This window comes from Ranitomeya imitator, unplaced genomic scaffold, assembly GCF_032444005.1.
Source record: "Ranitomeya imitator isolate aRanImi1 unplaced genomic scaffold, aRanImi1.pri SCAFFOLD_288, whole genome shotgun sequence".
NCBI classification, from domain to species: domain Eukaryota; kingdom Metazoa; phylum Chordata; class Amphibia; order Anura; family Dendrobatidae; genus Ranitomeya; species Ranitomeya imitator.
This window is the reverse complement of record NW_027193636.1, coordinates 21323-42240: the sequence shown is the minus strand read 5'-3', so window position 1 is coordinate 42240 and position 20918 is coordinate 21323. Positions and strand designations below refer to the sequence as shown.

Below are 20918 nucleotides of genomic sequence, written 5' to 3'. Positions count from 1 at the left end.
GACTTTGAAATGCGGTGTATGATAGGTATTTGAAAAAAAGGAAAACTGGTGTCTGTGCTGATCTCGAATCTGCTAGTCTTGTGTCTTGTAGATACACCTGTGTGAGGAGTATTCTAATGCTTTTGACCAACCAGGTGCGCTGCCTGCAGTCGATAGAATCTTAGCACGGAACCTTCACCTGCAGTCACAATGGGGATGGTGGGTGTGTCAAAGTGGGCAGAGTTATGCAGATTCAAAACGCGTTGGGCGCAGCTTCAACGAGCACACACAGACACACACAGCCAAACAACCGACCAAAACCCAAGCACACCCGAACTGTCATTGAGAATGCATCCAGAGTTTCTGAAAATGTCTTCCTTGCGGCAATCTTTGGCTCGGTCTCCACAATGGGTGTCGGTTGTAGGCCTGGGTGCGTCTGAAATGGCCAACCATTTCAGGCCATCGCTTCTCGGCCTCCTATGGCTAAGATCAAGTGTAGTATCTGTTCTTATCAGTTTAATATCTGATACGTCCCCCATGTGGGGACCATATATTAAATGGCTTTTTGGAACAGGGAGCTGGAAATGGAGCTTGCTCAGTCCACTCCACGCATTGACCCGCTATTGCAGTCTCTCCGGGAACAGTGCACTCCTTCTCTGATCCGGTTTCTAAAAACAGATTGAATGGAAATTAGTCAGCACAGCAAGTTGTCTTGGAACCCTAGATGGGAATTTATTTCAGGGTTGTTAAGGAAGCACATTTCACATGCCGCTGGCTGCCAAATGTAGCATGCTGCTCGATTTCACTTGCCTAATTGCAACATTTTGTGTGCCTTGCTTTCACCTCTGTATGTATGTATGTATGTATGTATGTATGTATGTATGTATGTATGTATGTATGTATGTCAAGCATTGCATTGCATTCAATAGGCAATCAATCAATCAATCAGGCAATCAATTTTCAGTCTTTCCTGGTTGCTGCCACAGGTGTGTTAAGATGTAGGCCTGAATTAGGCCTTTCTTACAGTGTAGCAAATATACTGTGCCATCTACAGAATTAGGCCCCTGCCTGCTGTCAGCACTTGGTATTTAAATTGAAGCATCCAATGAGTAGTTCTGCCATACATACCACATTTGTGACCACCGATCATGAATTCTTTTGGAAGACATTGTTTACCTCTTGTGGACCACCGACTTTGAAATGCGGTGTATGATAGGTATTTGAAAAAAAGGAAAACTGGTGTCTGTGCTGATCTCGAATCTGCTAGTCTTGTGTCTTGTAGATACACCTGTGTGAGGAGTATTCTAATGCTTTTGACCAACCAGGTGCGCTGCCTGCAGTCGATAGAATCTTAGCACGGAACCTTCACCTGCAGTCACAATGGGGATGGTGGGTGTGTCAAAGTGGGCAGAGTTATGCAGATTCAAAACGCGTTGGGCGCAGCTTCAACGAGCACACACAGACACACACAGCCAAACAACCGACCAAAACCCAAGCACACCCGAACTGTCATTGAGAATGCATCCAGAGTTTCTGAAAATGTCTTCCTTGCGGCAATCTTTGGCTCGGTCTCCACAATGGGTGTCGGTTGTAGGCCTGGGTGCGTCTGAAATGGCCAACCATTTCAGGCCATCGCTTCTCGGCCTCCTATGGCTAAGATCAAGTGTAGTATCTGTTCTTATCAGTTTAATATCTGATACGTCCCCCATGTGGGGACCATATATTAAATGGCTTTTTGGAACAGGGAGCTGGAAATGGAGCTTGCTCAGTCCACTCCACGCATTGACCCGCTATTGCAGTCTCTCCGGGAACAGTGCACTCCTTCTCTGATCCGGTTTCTAAAAACAGATTGAATGGAAATTAGTCAGCACAGCAAGTTGTCTTGGAACCCTAGATGGGAATTTATTTCAGGGTTGTTAAGGAAGCACATTTCACATGCCGCTGGCTGCCAAATGTAGCATGCTGCTCGATTTCACTTGCCTAATTGCAACATTTTGTGTGCCTTGCTTTCACCTCTGTATGTATGTATGTATGTATGTATGTATGTATGTATGTATGTATGTATGTATGTATGTCAAGCATTGCATTGCATTCAATAGGCAATCAATCAATCAATCAGGCAATCAATTTTCAGTCTTTCCTGGTTGCTGCCACAGGTGTGTTAAGATGTAGGCCTGAATTAGGCCTTTCTTACAGTGTAGCAAATATACTGTGCCATCTACAGAATTAGGCCCCTGCCTGCTGTCAGCACTTGGTATTTAAATTGAAGCATCCAATGAGTAGTTCTGCCATACATACCACATTTGTGACCACCGATCATGAATTCTTTTGGAAGACATTGTTTACCTCTTGTGGACCACCGACTTTGAAATGCGGTGTATGATAGGTATTTGAAAAAAAGGAAAACTGGTGTCTGTGCTGATCTCGAATCTGCTAGTCTTGTGTCTTGTAGATACACCTGTGTGAGGAGTATTCTAATGCTTTTGACCAACCAGGTGCGCTGCCTGCAGTCGATAGAATCTTAGCACGGAACCTTCACCTGCAGTCACAATGGGGATGGTGGGTGTGTCAAAGTGGGCAGAGTTATGCAGATTCAAAACGCGTTGGGCGCAGCTTCAACGAGCACACACAGACACACACAGCCAAACAACCGACCAAAACCCAAGCACACCCGAACTGTCATTGAGAATGCATCCAGAGTTTCTGAAAATGTCTTCCTTGCGGCAATCTTTGGCTCGGTCTCCACAATGGGTGTCGGTTGTAGGCCTGGGTGCGTCTGAAATGGCCAACCATTTCAGGCCATCGCTTCTCGGCCTCCTATGGCTAAGATCAAGTGTAGTATCTGTTCTTATCAGTTTAATATCTGATACGTCCCCCATGTGGGGACCATATATTAAATGGCTTTTTGGAACAGGGAGCTGGAAATGGAGCTTGCTCAGTCCACTCCACGCATTGACCCGCTATTGCAGTCTCTCCGGGAACAGTGCACTCCTTCTCTGATCCGGTTTCTAAAAACAGATTGAATGGAAATTAGTCAGCACAGCAAGTTGTCTTGGAACCCTAGATGGGAATTTATTTCAGGGTTGTTAAGGAAGCACATTTCACATGCCGCTGGCTGCCAAATGTAGCATGCTGCTCGATTTCACTTGCCTAATTGCAACATTTTGTGTGCCTTGCTTTCACCTCTGTATGTATGTATGTATGTATGTATGTATGTATGTATGTATGTATGTATGTATGTCAAGCATTGCATTGCATTCAATAGGCAATCAATCAATCAATCAGGCAATCAATTTTCAGTCTTTCCTGGTTGCTGCCACAGGTGTGTTAAGATGTAGGCCTGAATTAGGCCTTTCTTACAGTGTAGCAAATATACTGTGCCATCTACAGAATTAGGCCCCTGCCTGCTGTCAGCACTTGGTATTTAAATTGAAGCATCCAATGAGTAGTTCTGCCATACATACCACATTTGTGACCACCGATCATGAATTCTTTTGGAAGACATTGTTTACCTCTTGTGGACCACCGACTTTGAAATGCGGTGTATGATAGGTATTTGAAAAAAAGGAAAACTGGTGTCTGTGCTGATCTCGAATCTGCTAGTCTTGTGTCTTGTAGATACACCTGTGTGAGGAGTATTCTAATGCTTTTGACCAACCAGGTGCGCTGCCTGCAGTCGATAGAATCTTAGCACGGAACCTTCACCTGCAGTCACAATGGGGATGGTGGGTGTGTCAAAGTGGGCAGAGTTATGCAGATTCAAAACGCGTTGGGCGCAGCTTCAACGAGCACACACAGACACACACAGCCAAACAACCGACCAAAACCCAAGCACACCCGAACTGTCATTGAGAATGCATCCAGAGTTTCTGAAAATGTCTTCCTTGCGGCAATCTTTGGCTCGGTCTCCACAATGGGTGTCGGTTGTAGGCCTGGGTGCGTCTGAAATGGCCAACCATTTCAGGCCATCGCTTCTCGGCCTCCTATGGCTAAGATCAAGTGTAGTATCTGTTCTTATCAGTTTAATATCTGATACGTCCCCCATGTGGGGACCATATATTAAATGGCTTTTTGGAACAGGGAGCTGGAAATGGAGCTTGCTCAGTCCACTCCACGCATTGACCCGCTATTGCAGTCTCTCCGGGAACAGTGCACTCCTTCTCTGATCCGGTTTCTAAAAACAGATTGAATGGAAATTAGTCAGCACAGCAAGTTGTCTTGGAACCCTAGATGGGAATTTATTTCAGGGTTGTTAAGGAAGCACATTTCACATGCCGCTGGCTGCCAAATGTAGCATGCTGCTCGATTTCACTTGCCTAATTGCAACATTTTGTGTGCCTTGCTTTCACCTCTGTATGTATGTATGTATGTATGTATGTATGTATGTATGTATGTATGTATGTATGTATGTATGTCAAGCATTGCATTGCATTCAATAGGCAATCAATCAATCAATCAGGCAATCAATTTTCAGTCTTTCCTGGTTGCTGCCACAGGTGTGTTAAGATGTAGGCCTGAATTAGGCCTTTCTTACAGTGTAGCAAATATACTGTGCCATCTACAGAATTAGGCCCCTGCCTGCTGTCAGCACTTGGTATTTAAATTGAAGCATCCAATGAGTAGTTCTGCCATACATACCACATTTGTGACCACCGATCATGAATTCTTTTGGAAGACATTGTTTACCTCTTGTGGACCACCGACTTTGAAATGCGGTGTATGATAGGTATTTGAAAAAAAGGAAAACTGGTGTCTGTGCTGATCTCGAATCTGCTAGTCTTGTGTCTTGTAGATACACCTGTGTGAGGAGTATTCTAATGCTTTTGACCAACCAGGTGCGCTGCCTGCAGTCGATAGAATCTTAGCACGGAACCTTCACCTGCAGTCACAATGGGGATGGTGGGTGTGTCAAAGTGGGCAGAGTTATGCAGATTCAAAACGCGTTGGGCGCAGCTTCAACGAGCACACACAGACACACACAGCCAAACAACCGACCAAAACCCAAGCACACCCGAACTGTCATTGAGAATGCATCCAGAGTTTCTGAAAATGTCTTCCTTGCGGCAATCTTTGGCTCGGTCTCCACAATGGGTGTCGGTTGTAGGCCTGGGTGCGTCTGAAATGGCCAACCATTTCAGGCCATCGCTTCTCGGCCTCCTATGGCTAAGATCAAGTGTAGTATCTGTTCTTATCAGTTTAATATCTGATACGTCCCCCATGTGGGGACCATATATTAAATGGCTTTTTGGAACAGGGAGCTGGAAATGGAGCTTGCTCAGTCCACTCCACGCATTGACCCGCTATTGCAGTCTCTCCGGGAACAGTGCACTCCTTCTCTGATCCGGTTTCTAAAAACAGATTGAATGGAAATTAGTCAGCACAGCAAGTTGTCTTGGAACCCTAGATGGGAATTTATTTCAGGGTTGTTAAGGAAGCACATTTCACATGCCGCTGGCTGCCAAATGTAGCATGCTGCTCGATTTCACTTGCCTAATTGCAACATTTTGTGTGCCTTGCTTTCACCTCTGTATGTATGTATGTATGTATGTATGTATGTATGTATGTATGTATGTATGTATGTATGTCAAGCATTGCATTGCATTCAATAGGCAATCAATCAATCAATCAGGCAATCAATTTTCAGTCTTTCCTGGTTGCTGCCACAGGTGTGTTAAGATGTAGGCCTGAATTAGGCCTTTCTTACAGTGTAGCAAATATACTGTGCCATCTACAGAATTAGGCCCCTGCCTGCTGTCAGCACTTGGTATTTAAATTGAAGCATCCAATGAGTAGTTCTGCCATACATACCACATTTGTGACCACCGATCATGAATTCTTTTGGAAGACATTGTTTACCTCTTGTGGACCACCGACTTTGAAATGCGGTGTATGATAGGTATTTGAAAAAAAGGAAAACTGGTGTCTGTGCTGATCTCGAATCTGCTAGTCTTGTGTCTTGTAGATACACCTGTGTGAGGAGTATTCTAATGCTTTTGACCAACCAGGTGCGCTGCCTGCAGTCGATAGAATCTTAGCACGGAACCTTCACCTGCAGTCACAATGGGGATGGTGGGTGTGTCAAAGTGGGCAGAGTTATGCAGATTCAAAACGCGTTGGGCGCAGCTTCAACGAGCACACACAGACACACACAGCCAAACAACCGACCAAAACCCAAGCACACCCGAACTGTCATTGAGAATGCATCCAGAGTTTCTGAAAATGTCTTCCTTGCGGCAATCTTTGGCTCGGTCTCCACAATGGGTGTCGGTTGTAGGCCTGGGTGCGTCTGAAATGGCCAACCATTTCAGGCCATCGCTTCTCGGCCTCCTATGGCTAAGATCAAGTGTAGTATCTGTTCTTATCAGTTTAATATCTGATACGTCCCCCATGTGGGGACCATATATTAAATGGCTTTTTGGAACAGGGAGCTGGAAATGGAGCTTGCTCAGTCCACTCCACGCATTGACCCGCTATTGCAGTCTCTCCGGGAACAGTGCACTCCTTCTCTGATCCGGTTTCTAAAAACAGATTGAATGGAAATTAGTCAGCACAGCAAGTTGTCTTGGAACCCTAGATGGGAATTTATTTCAGGGTTGTTAAGGAAGCACATTTCACATGCCGCTGGCTGCCAAATGTAGCATGCTGCTCGATTTCACTTGCCTAATTGCAACATTTTGTGTGCCTTGCTTTCACCTCTGTATGTATGTATGTATGTATGTATGTATGTATGTATGTATGTATGTATGTATGTATGTCAAGCATTGCATTGCATTCAATAGGCAATCAATCAATCAATCAGGCAATCAATTTTCAGTCTTTCCTGGTTGCTGCCACAGGTGTGTTAAGATGTAGGCCTGAATTAGGCCTTTCTTACAGTGTAGCAAATATACTGTGCCATCTACAGAATTAGGCCCCTGCCTGCTGTCAGCACTTGGTATTTAAATTGAAGCATCCAATGAGTAGTTCTGCCATACATACCACATTTGTGACCACCGATCATGAATTCTTTTGGAAGACATTGTTTACCTCTTGTGGACCACCGACTTTGAAATGCGGTGTATGATAGGTATTTGAAAAAAAGGAAAACTGGTGTCTGTGCTGATCTCGAATCTGCTAGTCTTGTGTCTTGTAGATACACCTGTGTGAGGAGTATTCTAATGCTTTTGACCAACCAGGTGCGCTGCCTGCAGTCGATAGAATCTTAGCACGGAACCTTCACCTGCAGTCACAATGGGGATGGTGGGTGTGTCAAAGTGGGCAGAGTTATGCAGATTCAAAACGCGTTGGGCGCAGCTTCAACGAGCACACACAGACACACACAGCCAAACAACCGACCAAAACCCAAGCACACCCGAACTGTCATTGAGAATGCATCCAGAGTTTCTGAAAATGTCTTCCTTGCGGCAATCTTTGGCTCGGTCTCCACAATGGGTGTCGGTTGTAGGCCTGGGTGCGTCTGAAATGGCCAACCATTTCAGGCCATCGCTTCTCGGCCTTTTGGCTAAGATCAAGTGCAGTGGCTTAATTGTTGCTGTACTTGGTCTGGTCTAAGGTGTCTGGGGTACCCGGTTCGTCGGCCTTGGGGGATCGTCCTCACTTAACGGTGGGGGCTTCACCCCCTTGCTGCTATAGGCGTCCGGATTAGTCCCCAGACAACGAGAGGCGATCACCTTGCCTGGTACTTCGGTACTGAAGGTTTCCTGCGATTGGGGTTACCGTTTGCTGGCGAAATGGAAGGAATCCAAGAATACATGCGGATTCGGAATGCTGTTCGTTTTTGCTTTGGAGGAATGGCGAGGAAGGAAAAAGAACTGGAATTCCTGTTGAACGATTTGTTGTTGGGCCTCTTTAAGGTGAGCAGAGAAGATATTTTGTCCGTGATGGATTATCCCCGTCGGGGTTTTTATGACATCACATTTGGAGAAGAAGCATCTTTGTTAAAATTTTTGGATTTGTGGAATGGGATGAAGGAAGATCCCAGAGTGGCTGGAGTCACGGTGATACCTCACTATGACTCTGGATGGAAACTTTTTACGGTGAAGTCTTACTCTCCGTATGTAACTGAAGAAGATGTTGTCTGTTTTCTAGAAAAATATTGCAAGAGTGTGAGTAGTAAAGGAAAAGTTTTCAACCAGTGTGGATTTTGGACAAGTAAATGGAAGATGAGTTGTGAATTGAACAAGGATGGAAATGGTAAATTTATATTACCCCCGGCCCGGTTTAAAATTGGCGCGGCCACGGGTGATTTGTTTTTTGCTGGAATGGGTGTTTTTTGCTTTAATTGTAAAGAGTATGGTCACAGTAAAGAGGATTGCACGAAGATATTTTGTACTAAGTGTTATCAAGAAGGACATGAGTACAAAGACTGCAGCAAGGAGAAAGTATGTAATCTGTGTGGTGGTTTAGGGCATGTTTTTAAAATGTGTCCTAAGAGGAAGGGGAGCAAGAAGTCAGATGAGAAAGAGGAAAAACGACAGAAACAAGTGGAGATAGGGGAGGAAAAGAAAAAGGAGAACGGAAAATGCGAGAGTAAATCAGTAGAAATGGAGGTAGGATCAGAATCCTCACCAGTGGTGAAGGGAAATGTCAGTGTAGTTTTTGTTCAGAAGAATAATGAAGATAGTGTAAAGCCGGAAGTTGAGAGTGCTGTGGAAGGAGTAAGTCAAGTGAAGGATACTATTGAGGGAGAGGAAGTACAAGTGGTGAAGAAGAAGAAGAAGAAAGAAGTTAGACAGACCAGCGTTTGGAAAGGGATAGAGTATTATAATATACTATTAAGGAAGTTGTATGATGAAAAACGTCTTGATTATTTAATAGTTAGTGTTAGGAAAGAATTAGACAGAGATAAAAACGAGTTTTTTAGGGAATATGGTATACCAAAATCGTTATATGAGCAATTAGATAGACCTGATCTGGGTGATGGGATTTTGAATAGTATTGCAGTTATGGCTTATGATAATGGTTTTAAGTATTATACATGAAAGTTATTGTTATTTGAGGTTGAGAATGCTTAATTTGTTTATTGTAAACTTATATATGTGTTAATGTTTTTTTTTTTTTTAGAAAGGGTTTCAAGATGATGAAGTCGAACTCAAGTTTAATGTCGTTTTAATACGAGAAATTTTATTTTTGAGTATTTGACACTGATGAAACCTTATCTGTTCTTATCAGTTTAATATCTGATACGTCCCCCATGTGGGGACCATATATTAAATGGCTTTTTGGAACAGGGAGCTGGAAATGGAGCTTGCTCAGTCCACTCCACGCATTGACCCGCTATTGCAGTCTCTCCGGGAACAGTGCACTCCTTCTCTGATCCGGTTTCTAAAAACAGATTGAATGGAAATTAGTCAGCACAGCAAGTTGTCTTGGAACCCTAGATGGGAATTTATTTCAGGGTTGTTAAGGAAGCACATTTCACATGCCGCTGGCTGCCAAATGTAGCATGCTGCTCGATTTCACTTGCCTAATTGCAACATTTTGTGTGCCTTGCTTTCACCTCTGTATGTATGTATGTATGTATGTATGTATGTATGTATGTATGTATGTATGTATGTATGTCAAGCATTGCATTGCATTCAATAGGCAATCAATCAATCAATCAGGCAATCAATTTTCAGTCTTTCCTGGTTGCTGCCACAGGTGTGTTAAGATGTAGGCCTGAATTAGGCCTTTCTTACAGTGTAGCAAATATACTGTGCCATCTACAGAATTAGGCCCCTGCCTGCTGTCAGCACTTGGTATTTAAATTGAAGCATCCAATGAGTAGTTCTGCCATACATACCACATTTGTGACCACCGATCATGAATTCTTTTGGAAGACATTGTTTACCTCTTGTGGACCACCGACTTTGAAATGCGGTGTATGATAGGTATTTGAAAAAAAGGAAAACTGGTGTCTGTGCTGATCTCGAATCTGCTAGTCTTGTGTCTTGTAGATACACCTGTGTGAGGAGTATTCTAATGCTTTTGACCAACCAGGTGCGCTGCCTGCAGTCGATAGAATCTTAGCACGGAACCTTCACCTGCAGTCACAATGGGGATGGTGGGTGTGTCAAAGTGGGCAGAGTTATGCAGATTCAAAACGCGTTGGGCGCAGCTTCAACGAGCACACACAGACACACACAGCCAAACAACCGACCAAAACCCAAGCACACCCGAACTGTCATTGAGAATGCATCCAGAGTTTCTGAAAATGTCTTCCTTGCGGCAATCTTTGGCTCGGTCTCCACAATGGGTGTCGGTTGTAGGCCTGGGTGCGTCTGAAATGGCCAACCATTTCAGGCCATCGCTTCTCGGCCTCCTATGGCTAAGATCAAGTGTAGTATCTGTTCTTATCAGTTTAATATCTGATACGTCCCCCATGTGGGGACCATATATTAAATGGCTTTTTGGAACAGGGAGCTGGAAATGGAGCTTGCTCAGTCCACTCCACGCATTGACCCGCTATTGCAGTCTCTCCGGGAACAGTGCACTCCTTCTCTGATCCGGTTTCTAAAAACAGATTGAATGGAAATTAGTCAGCACAGCAAGTTGTCTTGGAACCCTAGATGGGAATTTATTTCAGGGTTGTTAAGGAAGCACATTTCACATGCCGCTGGCTGCCAAATGTAGCATGCTGCTCGATTTCACTTGCCTAATTGCAACATTTTGTGTGCCTTGCTTTCACCTCTGTATGTATGTATGTATGTATGTATGTATGTATGTATGTATGTATGTATGTATGTATGTCAAGCATTGCATTGCATTCAATAGGCAATCAATCAATCAATCAGGCAATCAATTTTCAGTCTTTCCTGGTTGCTGCCACAGGTGTGTTAAGATGTAGGCCTGAATTAGGCCTTTCTTACAGTGTAGCAAATATACTGTGCCATCTACAGAATTAGGCCCCTGCCTGCTGTCAGCACTTGGTATTTAAATTGAAGCATCCAATGAGTAGTTCTGCCATACATACCACATTTGTGACCACCGATCATGAATTCTTTTGGAAGACATTGTTTACCTCTTGTGGACCACCGACTTTGAAATGCGGTGTATGATAGGTATTTGAAAAAAAGGAAAACTGGTGTCTGTGCTGATCTCGAATCTGCTAGTCTTGTGTCTTGTAGATACACCTGTGTGAGGAGTATTCTAATGCTTTTGACCAACCAGGTGCGCTGCCTGCAGTCGATAGAATCTTAGCACGGAACCTTCACCTGCAGTCACAATGGGGATGGTGGGTGTGTCAAAGTGGGCAGAGTTATGCAGATTCAAAACGCGTTGGGCGCAGCTTCAACGAGCACACACAGACACACACAGCCAAACAACCGACCAAAACCCAAGCACACCCGAACTGTCATTGAGAATGCATCCAGAGTTTCTGAAAATGTCTTCCTTGCGGCAATCTTTGGCTCGGTCTCCACAATGGGTGTCGGTTGTAGGCCTGGGTGCGTCTGAAATGGCCAACCATTTCAGGCCATCGCTTCTCGGCCTCCTATGGCTAAGATCAAGTGTAGTATCTGTTCTTATCAGTTTAATATCTGATACGTCCCCCATGTGGGGACCATATATTAAATGGCTTTTTGGAACAGGGAGCTGGAAATGGAGCTTGCTCAGTCCACTCCACGCATTGACCCGCTATTGCAGTCTCTCCGGGAACAGTGCACTCCTTCTCTGATCCGGTTTCTAAAAACAGATTGAATGGAAATTAGTCAGCACAGCAAGTTGTCTTGGAACCCTAGATGGGAATTTATTTCAGGGTTGTTAAGGAAGCACATTTCACATGCCGCTGGCTGCCAAATGTAGCATGCTGCTCGATTTCACTTGCCTAATTGCAACATTTTGTGTGCCTTGCTTTCACCTCTGTATGTATGTATGTATGTATGTATGTATGTATGTATGTATGTATGTATGTATGTATGTCAAGCATTGCATTGCATTCAATAGGCAATCAATCAATCAATCAGGCAATCAATTTTCAGTCTTTCCTGGTTGCTGCCACAGGTGTGTTAAGATGTAGGCCTGAATTAGGCCTTTCTTACAGTGTAGCAAATATACTGTGCCATCTACAGAATTAGGCCCCTGCCTGCTGTCAGCACTTGGTATTTAAATTGAAGCATCCAATGAGTAGTTCTGCCATACATACCACATTTGTGACCACCGATCATGAATTCTTTTGGAAGACATTGTTTACCTCTTGTGGACCACCGACTTTGAAATGCGGTGTATGATAGGTATTTGAAAAAAAGGAAAACTGGTGTCTGTGCTGATCTCGAATCTGCTAGTCTTGTGTCTTGTAGATACACCTGTGTGAGGAGTATTCTAATGCTTTTGACCAACCAGGTGCGCTGCCTGCAGTCGATAGAATCTTAGCACGGAACCTTCACCTGCAGTCACAATGGGGATGGTGGGTGTGTCAAAGTGGGCAGAGTTATGCAGATTCAAAACGCGTTGGGCGCAGCTTCAACGAGCACACACAGACACACACAGCCAAACAACCGACCAAAACCCACCCACACCCGAACTGTCATTGAGAATGCATCCAGAGTTTCTGAAAATGTCTTCCTTGCGGCAATCTTTGGCTCGGTCTCCACAATGGGTGTCGGTTGTAGGCCTGGGTGCGTCTGAAATGGCCAACCATTTCAGGCCATCGCTTCTCGGCCTTTTGGCTAAGATCAAGTGCAGTGGCTTAATTGTTGCTGTACTTGGTCTGGTCTAAGGTGTCTGGGGTACCCGGTTCGTCGGCCTTGGGGGATCGTCCTCACTTAACGGTGGGGACTTCACCCCCTTGCTGCTATAGGCGTCCGGCTTAGCCCCCAGACAACGAGGAGTGATCGCGTCTTGTTTTCAGGGCGACCTGAATAATAAGGGCGTTCCTTTTGCTGAGCGTTAAATCGCTTAGTGGGCAGAGTACGTTCTTGGGGTACCCCCTTCTCGGTCTTGGGACGGGTCTTGCCTTTGGTGGGATTCTGCCCCTTGTTACTATAGGGAAGGGGCTTAGTCCCTGAGGGCCGAAAATGCCATTCTCTTTTGGATTTGCGGTGGGGGAGACTCCTCTGCGACAATCCATTAGAATCGAGGTGGATGAATGCCAGCGTCATGAAAAGAACCTGCACTATATTGTGAATGAGGTTCTTTTCGGGTTCTTCCTCCTAGAGAGAAATAAAATCCTGTGTCTGTACGACCAGGAGTTCCGTGGCCGATATACCATCTCGTTTACGGCCAAATCATGCTGTGATAACATCCATGCAGCATTGTTGGTTGCGGACAAGGACAGTAACATTCTGAATGGACTAAGGTTCGACTTTCTGTATGGCGAAGAAGAAGTACCATTGGTGCTCTTCATGTACAGTCCATTTGTCTCCGAGGGCGATATCGAAACCTTTTTGAGGCGTTACTGCAAGTCAGTGCGCTTCTCACATGAGATCCTCAACTCCCAACGCTTCTGGAATGGGAAGAGGAAATATCTTGTGAAATTCCATACGGAACGTGGTAACATTGGGGGCTTATGCCATCCGCCTGCCAATTTCGCAATTGGTAGTGTCAGGGGCTTCCTACGCTACCCAGGAATGCCCTTGCGCTGCCGAAATTGCCAAGAATATGGGCATACTCGAGAAAGTTGCGCAAACGCTCATGTAGTCCTCTGTAATAAATGCGGTAAGAGTGGGCACACCTCCGCCATGTGTGACTCTGATATCGTATGCAATCTCTGTGGGAAGGCCGGTCACGCCTTCAGAAATTGTCCGAGCAAAAGGACAAGAGCTGATGGTCCGTCTAAGTCAGGCCAACTGACTATCAAAAATGTCACCGAAGGGAGTATGGCGATACCTGCCCCTGGACCTGGGTTGGCGCACGCTGACGGGCCCGGACCAGGCCCTTCTGTAGTCCCGCCGGAAAATTTGCCGGTGGATTCTCGGAGGGATGGTCGTAGGGGCTCCTTAAATCCTCCTGGGGATTCCCTAAATATAGAATTGATCGATGTAGTGGCTCTAGATGTCACAGTCGCCCAGAGTCAAAAGGAGATAAGGCCCTCGTTCAGCATGAATGCACCCCCGGCATTGTGCGGAGCCGAGGAGTCCTTTAGTACCCCGATGGAAAAGGAAAATCCCAGTTTCACCCTACCGTTATCGGGAAGCTCGGGTAAAGGCAAGCAGGGTACAAATCCTAAACGATCAGTCAGTGTGGAAAACCGGAGGGGAACCTCTAGGGCGCGAAATAAAAAAGATCCTGATAAGACCTCATCGGGTCGTAAGCCATGTACCAGGAGTCGCAGTAACTCCTTGACCAGATCGAGAGCAGAGGATGACCAGAGGGATGACATCATAGACCAGACCTCCATGACGACAGCAGACCAGACCTCCATGATGACAGCAGGTGTAAATGAACCAGAGGATATGGACTCCACACAGCATCTGAAAAGACAGAGAGATGAGGTGAAACAGCCTAAGGTTCAGAGGAAATTTGGATGTCGAAGTACTGGGGAGGAGCCAAGAGAGGATGTCGCCTTTCTTCCTGCCTCAGATCCAAGTAACATTCAACAAATCCTGACCCCTGGAGAGATGGAGGAGAGGCCGGAAATCGGTTTTTTTCCTACACTAAGCTCTGATTCCTCTTAAATGTCTGCTCCTATAAAGATTGCCTCACTAAATGTGAGGTCCCTAAAGAGCCCTATACGCAGGGCTGCTTTATTCTCTTATTTAGAGACACTTGACTTTGATCTATTTTTCTTACAAGAATGTGGCATACAGTGCAGTCTAAATTACAAGGACATAAAAGAAGATTGGACACTGGGCACTTCTGTGTGGTCTGGTGCCAATGACTGCCGAGCTGCCGGAATTGGACTCCTCTGCCGTGGACATTCTATCATCATTCAGTCCGTGACTGAGATTATGCCGGGTAGAGCTATCTTAGTCCATCTTAATTTCAAAGGACTTCCTTTGCGTATATTGAATGTATATGCCCCTCCTGGAAAGCAAGAGAGAGCTGAATTATTTGATATCTTGCCTTTATTTTGTGTTGGGTCAACCCCCCTGTTGGTTGGAGGAGACTTCAATTGCACGCGGGAGGGGGAATGTCGACAGGGTGGTGATGTGAACCGTAAGGACCGTACCACCTATCTATTAAAAAGTCTGATTGATGATTTTAAGTTGCAAGATTGTTGGAAGGTGCTCATGCCGGCGGACCCGGGGGTTACATGGTCCAATGGTAGAGTTTCTTCTAGGATTGATTTTATATTTGCTTCAATTGGTTTTAAGGCCCATAAATGCTCTCTTTTATCTAATTTATTTTCAGATCATAAGGTTTTATCTGTGGAGCTGGAGCTGGAGGGGGAACAAAAAATCTCAAAGGGATCATGGAGATTAAATACAACTCTCCTAGAAGACCCTGAGATTCAGGAAAGGTTTGTACACGTGTACCAACACTGGCAATCCAAAAGAGACCCCAGAGCCTCTATGCTAGGGTGGTGGGAGAGGATAAAACCTAAAATTAAATTTTTCTTTATTAAGGAAGGAAAAAATAAAGCTAAACAGAAAAAGCAGTGGTTCTATGTTTTAAATATGAGATTACAGGTACTTTTTAAACTAAAAGATGTTGGAGTTGATGTAGATGATGATATTGCAAATTTGAAGTCTGAAATAAAAAGTACCCTGGATGAGAAAGGAAAACAAATAATTTTTAACTCCCATGTACAGCATCTGGAGGAAGGAGAAAAATGTTCCCGTTTCTTCTTCAAAAAGGTAATGGGGAGGAGGGACGCAATTTTAAATCTGGAGGGTGAAACTAATACTGTGAGAATGTTAGATAAAGCTTTTTATTTTTATCAACATCTTTTTAATACCAAAGTGATAGATCCTTCCTTTTTAGATTATGCTATTAATTCCCTTGATTTTAAGTTGGATTTTTTAGACCAAAGTATTTTATCCAGTGATCTCACCAGGGAGGAACTTTTACGGGGCTTCAAAAGCTTCTCCAATGGGAAAGCTCCCGGTGAGGATGGTTTACCAATTGAGTTTTATCTGATTTTTTGGGGGATTTTAAAGGAGGATTTGTTTTTATTGTTCAAAGAAGCTTTTAATACCAAGGAATTACCCCCTTCTTGGAGGAGAGGTTTGGTGTCTCTAATATACAAAAAAGGAGACAGGAGCCAACTTAAAAATTGGCGGCCTATTACACTTTTAAATATTGATTATAAAATTTTAGCCAAACTCATTGCACTCCGTTTAAAACCTTTTATTTCAAAATTAATTCACCCTAACCAAGTGTGTGGAGTCCCCGGTAGAACGATAGCTGAGCCACTTAATATAATTAGAGATACTATATGGTATTTTAAAGAGAGAGGTCAAGGTCTTGCCATTTTATCTTTGGACTTCGAAAAAGCCTTTGACAGGGTATCACACGATTTCCTTTTTATGGTTCTTAAAAAAATGGCGTTTCCAGAGAAAATTTTAACCCGCATCATGCTTTTATACAATTCCTGTTTTAGTCAAATCTCTATAAATGGGTTTTTAACAAAGGGAGTTCCTCTGCTGTCTGGGGTAAAACAGGGGTGTCCTCTGTCTCCACTACTCTTTATCTGTGCGATGGAACCACTGCTAACTTTATTAAGAAAAGATAAAGTAATTAAAGGGGTACCTATTCCTGGAGGAAGGGGTATGCAGGTTAAAGTCCTAAGTTACATGGATGATGTCACCATATTATGCCCAGATTCCACATCCCTCAGAAGGGTATTGAGAAATACTCAATTCTTCTGTGAAGCCTCTGGTTTTAAACTAAATGTAGACAAAAGTGATTGTTTTAATGTGGGTAGATGGGACTCTTCTTTGACCCCTGGGATAGTGATTCAAACGAATCAGATAAAAATTTTAGGTATTGTTTTTAACCATGCCAATGAAGGTACCCCTAATTGGGACTCTGCTATAGACAAATTAGAAAAAAAGATCTCTCTCTGGAAATTAAGGAACCTCAGTATGGAAGGGAAAATTTTAATTATCAAGGCTGTTTTAATTCCCATTATGTTGTATGTTGCAATGGTTTTTCCCCCTTCCAATCTACAGATTAAAAAAGTAACTAGAATTGTTTTTATGTTTTTATGGGGTTCCAAAATGGAAAAATTAAAAAGAGTTTTGATGTATAAAGACAAAATTAATGGGGGTAAAGATGTTCCCAATTTTTTTACTTTCTTTTATATAAAATATTTCTGTTTCTGTTTTAAAGTTTTTAAATCTGATGGCATTTTTAGTTATTTTTTAAAATATGCAGCAGGAATGATTTTTAAAAGATGGTTCCGTTTACCTTTGGATTCTCCTGTGCTCCTATGTCCTCCTAAACAGTATGTGATACTTGAGAAAACGGTCAGGCAGTTAGGTCTCCAGGAGTTGGAACCTGACATATTGGGAGATCAGAGGAAAGTATCAATGGCTTGTAGGCATTCGGAGGATACAATTCCTGTCTCCAATTTTTCACAGGCAAGGTCCAAGACGGTGTGGCGAAATGTGTACGGGAAATTCCTAGCAAATGTGCACAAGGACCTTGCCTGGGCAATTGTCCACCAGTGCCTCCCTACTCGTGAGTTCCAACATAGGCGAGGGCTGGTGGCAAGGGCCAAATGTCCAAGAGTAACATGCTGCGAGAACGAGTCTGTACTGCATCTCATGTGGAACTGTCCATTTGCACAGGAGGTATGGAGAAAGGTAGGGCCACTATTAAAATGGGCATGTGGCCTGAGAGATTTTAACCATATTTATGTCTTGTACGGTCTTTTTAAGTGCCCAAATCTTAAACAATTCAGAGTGGCCTGGATAATTATTAATTGTTTTAAAAATGCCATGTGGAAAGTCAGAAATATTTTACTTTTTAAACGTGATTTTATTGATTCAGCTAATTGTATAAAAATTGCTCTAAGTGAAATGTATATCTATTATCTTAGAGATAAAAAACTGTATGGTGCAAAAGAAGCTGCTTCAATGTGGTGTATACAATTATGGAACACAATTGTTTGATTGTTTTTATATTTGTGTTTTTATATTTGTGTTTTGTTTTGTTTTTTGCTGTATTTTAGGTGTATTATCCATTATAATGTTTCAAATGTTCCTTTTTATTTTTGTAATGTGTTATTTTTCTGAACAATAAAATTATGTTGAAACCTTATCTGTTCTTATCAGTTTAATATCTGATACGTCCCCCATGTGGGGACCATATATTAAATGGCTTTTTGGAACAGGGAGCTGGAAATGGAGCTTGCTCAGTCCACTCCACGCATTGACCCGCTATTGCAGTCTCTCCGGGAACAGTGCACTCCTTCTCTGATCCGGTTTCTAAAAACAGATTGAATGGAAATTAGTCAGCACAGCAAGTTGTCTTGGAACCCTAGATGGGAATTTATTTCAGGGTTGTTAAGGAAGCACATTTCACATGCCGCTGGCTGCCAAATGTAGCATGCTGCTCGATTTCACTTGCCTAATTGCAACATTTTGTGTGCCTTGCTTTCACCTCTGTATGTATGTATGTATGTATGTATGTATGTATGTATGTATGTATGTATGTATGTATGTATGTCAAGCATTGCATTGCATTCAATAGGCAATCAATCAATCAATCAGGCAATCAATTTTCAGTCTTTCCTGGTTGCTGCCACAGGTGTGTTAAGATGTAGGCCTGAATTAGGCCTTTCTTACAGTGTAGCAAATATACTGTGCCATCTACAGAATTAGGCCCCTGCCTGCTGTCAGCACTTGGTATTTAAATTGAAGCATCCAATGAGTAGTTCTGCCATACATACCACATTTGTGACCACCGATCATGAATTCTTTTGGAAGACATTGTTTACCTCTTGTGGACCACCGACTTTGAAATGCGGTGTATGATAGGTATTTGAAAAAAAGGAAAACTGGTGTCTGTGCTGATCTCGAATCTGCTAGTCTTGTGTCTTGTAGATACACCTGTGTGAGGAGTATTCTAATGCTTTTGACCAACCAGGTGCGCTGCCTGCAGTCGATAGAATCTTAGCACGGAACCTTCACCTGCAGTCACAATGGGGATGGTGGGTGTGTCAAAGTGGGCAGAGTTATGCAGATTCAAAACGCGTTGGGCGCAGCTTCAACGAGCACACACAGACACACACAGCCAAACAACCGACCAAAACCCAAGCACACCCGAACTGTCATTGAGAATGCATCCAGAGTTTCTGAAAATGTCTTCCTTGCGGCAATCTTTGGCTCGGTCTCCACAATGGGTGTCGGTTGTAGGCCTGGGTGCGTCTGAAATGGCCAACCATTTCAGGCCATCGCTTCTCGGCCTCCTATGGCTAAGATCAAGTGTAGTATCTGTTCTTATCAGTTTAATATCTGATACGTCCCCCATGTGGGGACCATATATTAAATGGCTTTTTGGAACAGGGAGCTGGAAATGGAGCTTGCTCAGTCCACTCCACGCATTGACCCGCTATTGCAGTCTCTCCGGGAACAGTGCACTCCTTCTCTGATCCGGTTTCTAAAAACAGATTGAATGGAAATTAGTCAGCACAGCAAGTTGTCTTGGAACCCTAGATGGGAATTTATTTCAGGGTTGTTAAGGAAGCACATTTCACATGCCGCTGGCTGCCAAATGTAGCATGCTGCTCGATTTCACTTGCCTAATTGCAACATTTTGTGTGCCTTGCTTTCACCTCTGTATGTATGTATGTATGTATGTATGTATGTATGTATGTATGTATGTATGTATGTATGTCAAGCATTGCATTGCATTCAATAGGCAATCAATCAATCAATCAGGCAATCAATTTTCAGTCTTTCCTGGTTGCTGCCACAGGTGTGTTAAGATGTAGGCCTGAATTAGGCCTTTCTTACAGTGTAGCAAATATACTGTGCCATCTACAGAATTAGGCCCCTGCCTGCTGTCAGCACTTGGTATTTAAATTGAAGCATCCAATGAGTAGTTCTGCCATACATACCACATTTGTGACCACCGATCATGAATTCTTTTGGAAGACATTGTTTACCTCTTGTGGACCACCGACTTTGAAATGCGGTGTATGATAGGTATTTGAAAAAAAGGAAAACTGGTGTCTGTGCTGATCTCGAATCTGCTAGTCTTGTGTCTTGTAGATACACCTGTGTGAGGAGTATTCTAATGCTTTTGACCAACCAGGTGCGCTGCCTGCAGTCGATAGAATCTTAGCACGGAACCTTCACCTGCAGTCACAATGGGGATGGTGGGTGTGTCAAAGTGGGCAGAGTTATGCAGATTCAAAACGCGTTGGGCGCAGCTTCAACGAGCACACACAGACACACACAGCCAAACAACCGACCAAAACCCAAGCACACCCGAACTGTCATTGAGAATGCATCCAGAGTTTCTGAAAATGTCTTCCTTGCGGCAATCTTTGGCTCGGTCTCCACAATGGGTGTCGGTTGTAGGCCTGGGTGCGTCTGAAATGGCCAACCATTTCAGGCCATCGCTTCTCGGCCTCCTATGGCTAAGATCAAGTGTAGTATCTGTTCTTATCAGTTTAATATCTGATACGTCCCCCATGTGGGGACCATATATTAAATGGCTTTTTGGAACAGGGAGCTGGAAATGGAGCTTGCTCAGTCCACTCCACGCATTGACCCGCTATTGCAGTCTCTCCGGGAACAGTGCACTCCTTCTCTGATCCGGTTTCTAAAAACAGATTGAATGGAAATTAGTCAGCACAGCAAGTTGTCTTGGAACCCTAGATGGGAATTTATTTCAGGGTTGTTAAGGAAGCACATTTCACATGCCGCTGGCTGCCAAATGTAGCATGCTGCTCGATTTCACTTGCCTAATTGCAACATTTTGTGTGCCTTGCTTTCACCTCTGTATGTATGTATGTATGTATGTATGTATGTATGTATGTATGTATGTATGTATGTATGTCAAGCATTGCATTGCATTCAATAGGCAATCAATCAATCAATCAGGCAATCAATTTTCAGTCTTTC

The 20918-nt window shown here is 43.7% G+C and overlaps 12 non-coding genes across 12 annotated transcripts; all 12 read left to right on the top strand.

The window, feature by feature from the left end:
* The first annotated feature begins 440 nt into the window (after positions 1-440).
* LOC138653822 (U2 spliceosomal RNA) lies at positions 441-633 on the top strand. Its single transcript, XR_011316038.1, has one exon. It is a non-coding gene; the product is annotated as a U2 spliceosomal RNA (small nuclear RNA).
* Positions 634-1610: 977 nt separating this feature from the next.
* LOC138653821 (U2 spliceosomal RNA) lies at positions 1611-1803 on the top strand. Its single transcript, XR_011316037.1, has one exon. It is a non-coding gene; the product is annotated as a U2 spliceosomal RNA (small nuclear RNA).
* A 977-nt stretch (positions 1804-2780) lies between these two features.
* LOC138653820 (U2 spliceosomal RNA) lies at positions 2781-2973 on the top strand. The gene has a single exon (XR_011316036.1). It is a non-coding gene; the product is annotated as a U2 spliceosomal RNA (small nuclear RNA).
* Positions 2974-3946: 973 nt separating this feature from the next.
* On the top strand, positions 3947-4139 carry LOC138653819 (U2 spliceosomal RNA). The gene has a single exon (XR_011316035.1). It is a non-coding gene; the product is annotated as a U2 spliceosomal RNA (small nuclear RNA).
* A 981-nt stretch (positions 4140-5120) lies between these two features.
* On the top strand, positions 5121-5313 carry LOC138653818 (U2 spliceosomal RNA). Its single transcript, XR_011316034.1, has one exon. It is a non-coding gene; the product is annotated as a U2 spliceosomal RNA (small nuclear RNA).
* A 977-nt stretch (positions 5314-6290) lies between these two features.
* Positions 6291-6483, top strand: LOC138653817 (U2 spliceosomal RNA). Its single transcript, XR_011316033.1, has one exon. It is a non-coding gene; the product is annotated as a U2 spliceosomal RNA (small nuclear RNA).
* Positions 6484-9101: 2618 nt separating this feature from the next.
* On the top strand, positions 9102-9289 carry LOC138653842 (U2 spliceosomal RNA). The gene has a single exon (XR_011316057.1). It is a non-coding gene; the product is annotated as a U2 spliceosomal RNA (small nuclear RNA).
* A 977-nt stretch (positions 9290-10266) lies between these two features.
* LOC138653816 (U2 spliceosomal RNA) lies at positions 10267-10459 on the top strand. Its single transcript, XR_011316032.1, has one exon. It is a non-coding gene; the product is annotated as a U2 spliceosomal RNA (small nuclear RNA).
* Positions 10460-11436: 977 nt separating this feature from the next.
* Positions 11437-11629, top strand: LOC138653813 (U2 spliceosomal RNA). The gene has a single exon (XR_011316030.1). It is a non-coding gene; the product is annotated as a U2 spliceosomal RNA (small nuclear RNA).
* A 6439-nt stretch (positions 11630-18068) lies between these two features.
* LOC138653841 (U2 spliceosomal RNA) lies at positions 18069-18258 on the top strand. Its single transcript, XR_011316056.1, has one exon. It is a non-coding gene; the product is annotated as a U2 spliceosomal RNA (small nuclear RNA).
* Positions 18259-19239: 981 nt separating this feature from the next.
* On the top strand, positions 19240-19432 carry LOC138653812 (U2 spliceosomal RNA). The gene has a single exon (XR_011316029.1). It is a non-coding gene; the product is annotated as a U2 spliceosomal RNA (small nuclear RNA).
* A 977-nt stretch (positions 19433-20409) lies between these two features.
* LOC138653811 (U2 spliceosomal RNA) lies at positions 20410-20602 on the top strand. Its single transcript, XR_011316028.1, has one exon. It is a non-coding gene; the product is annotated as a U2 spliceosomal RNA (small nuclear RNA).
* The last annotated feature ends 316 nt before the right edge of the window (positions 20603-20918 follow it).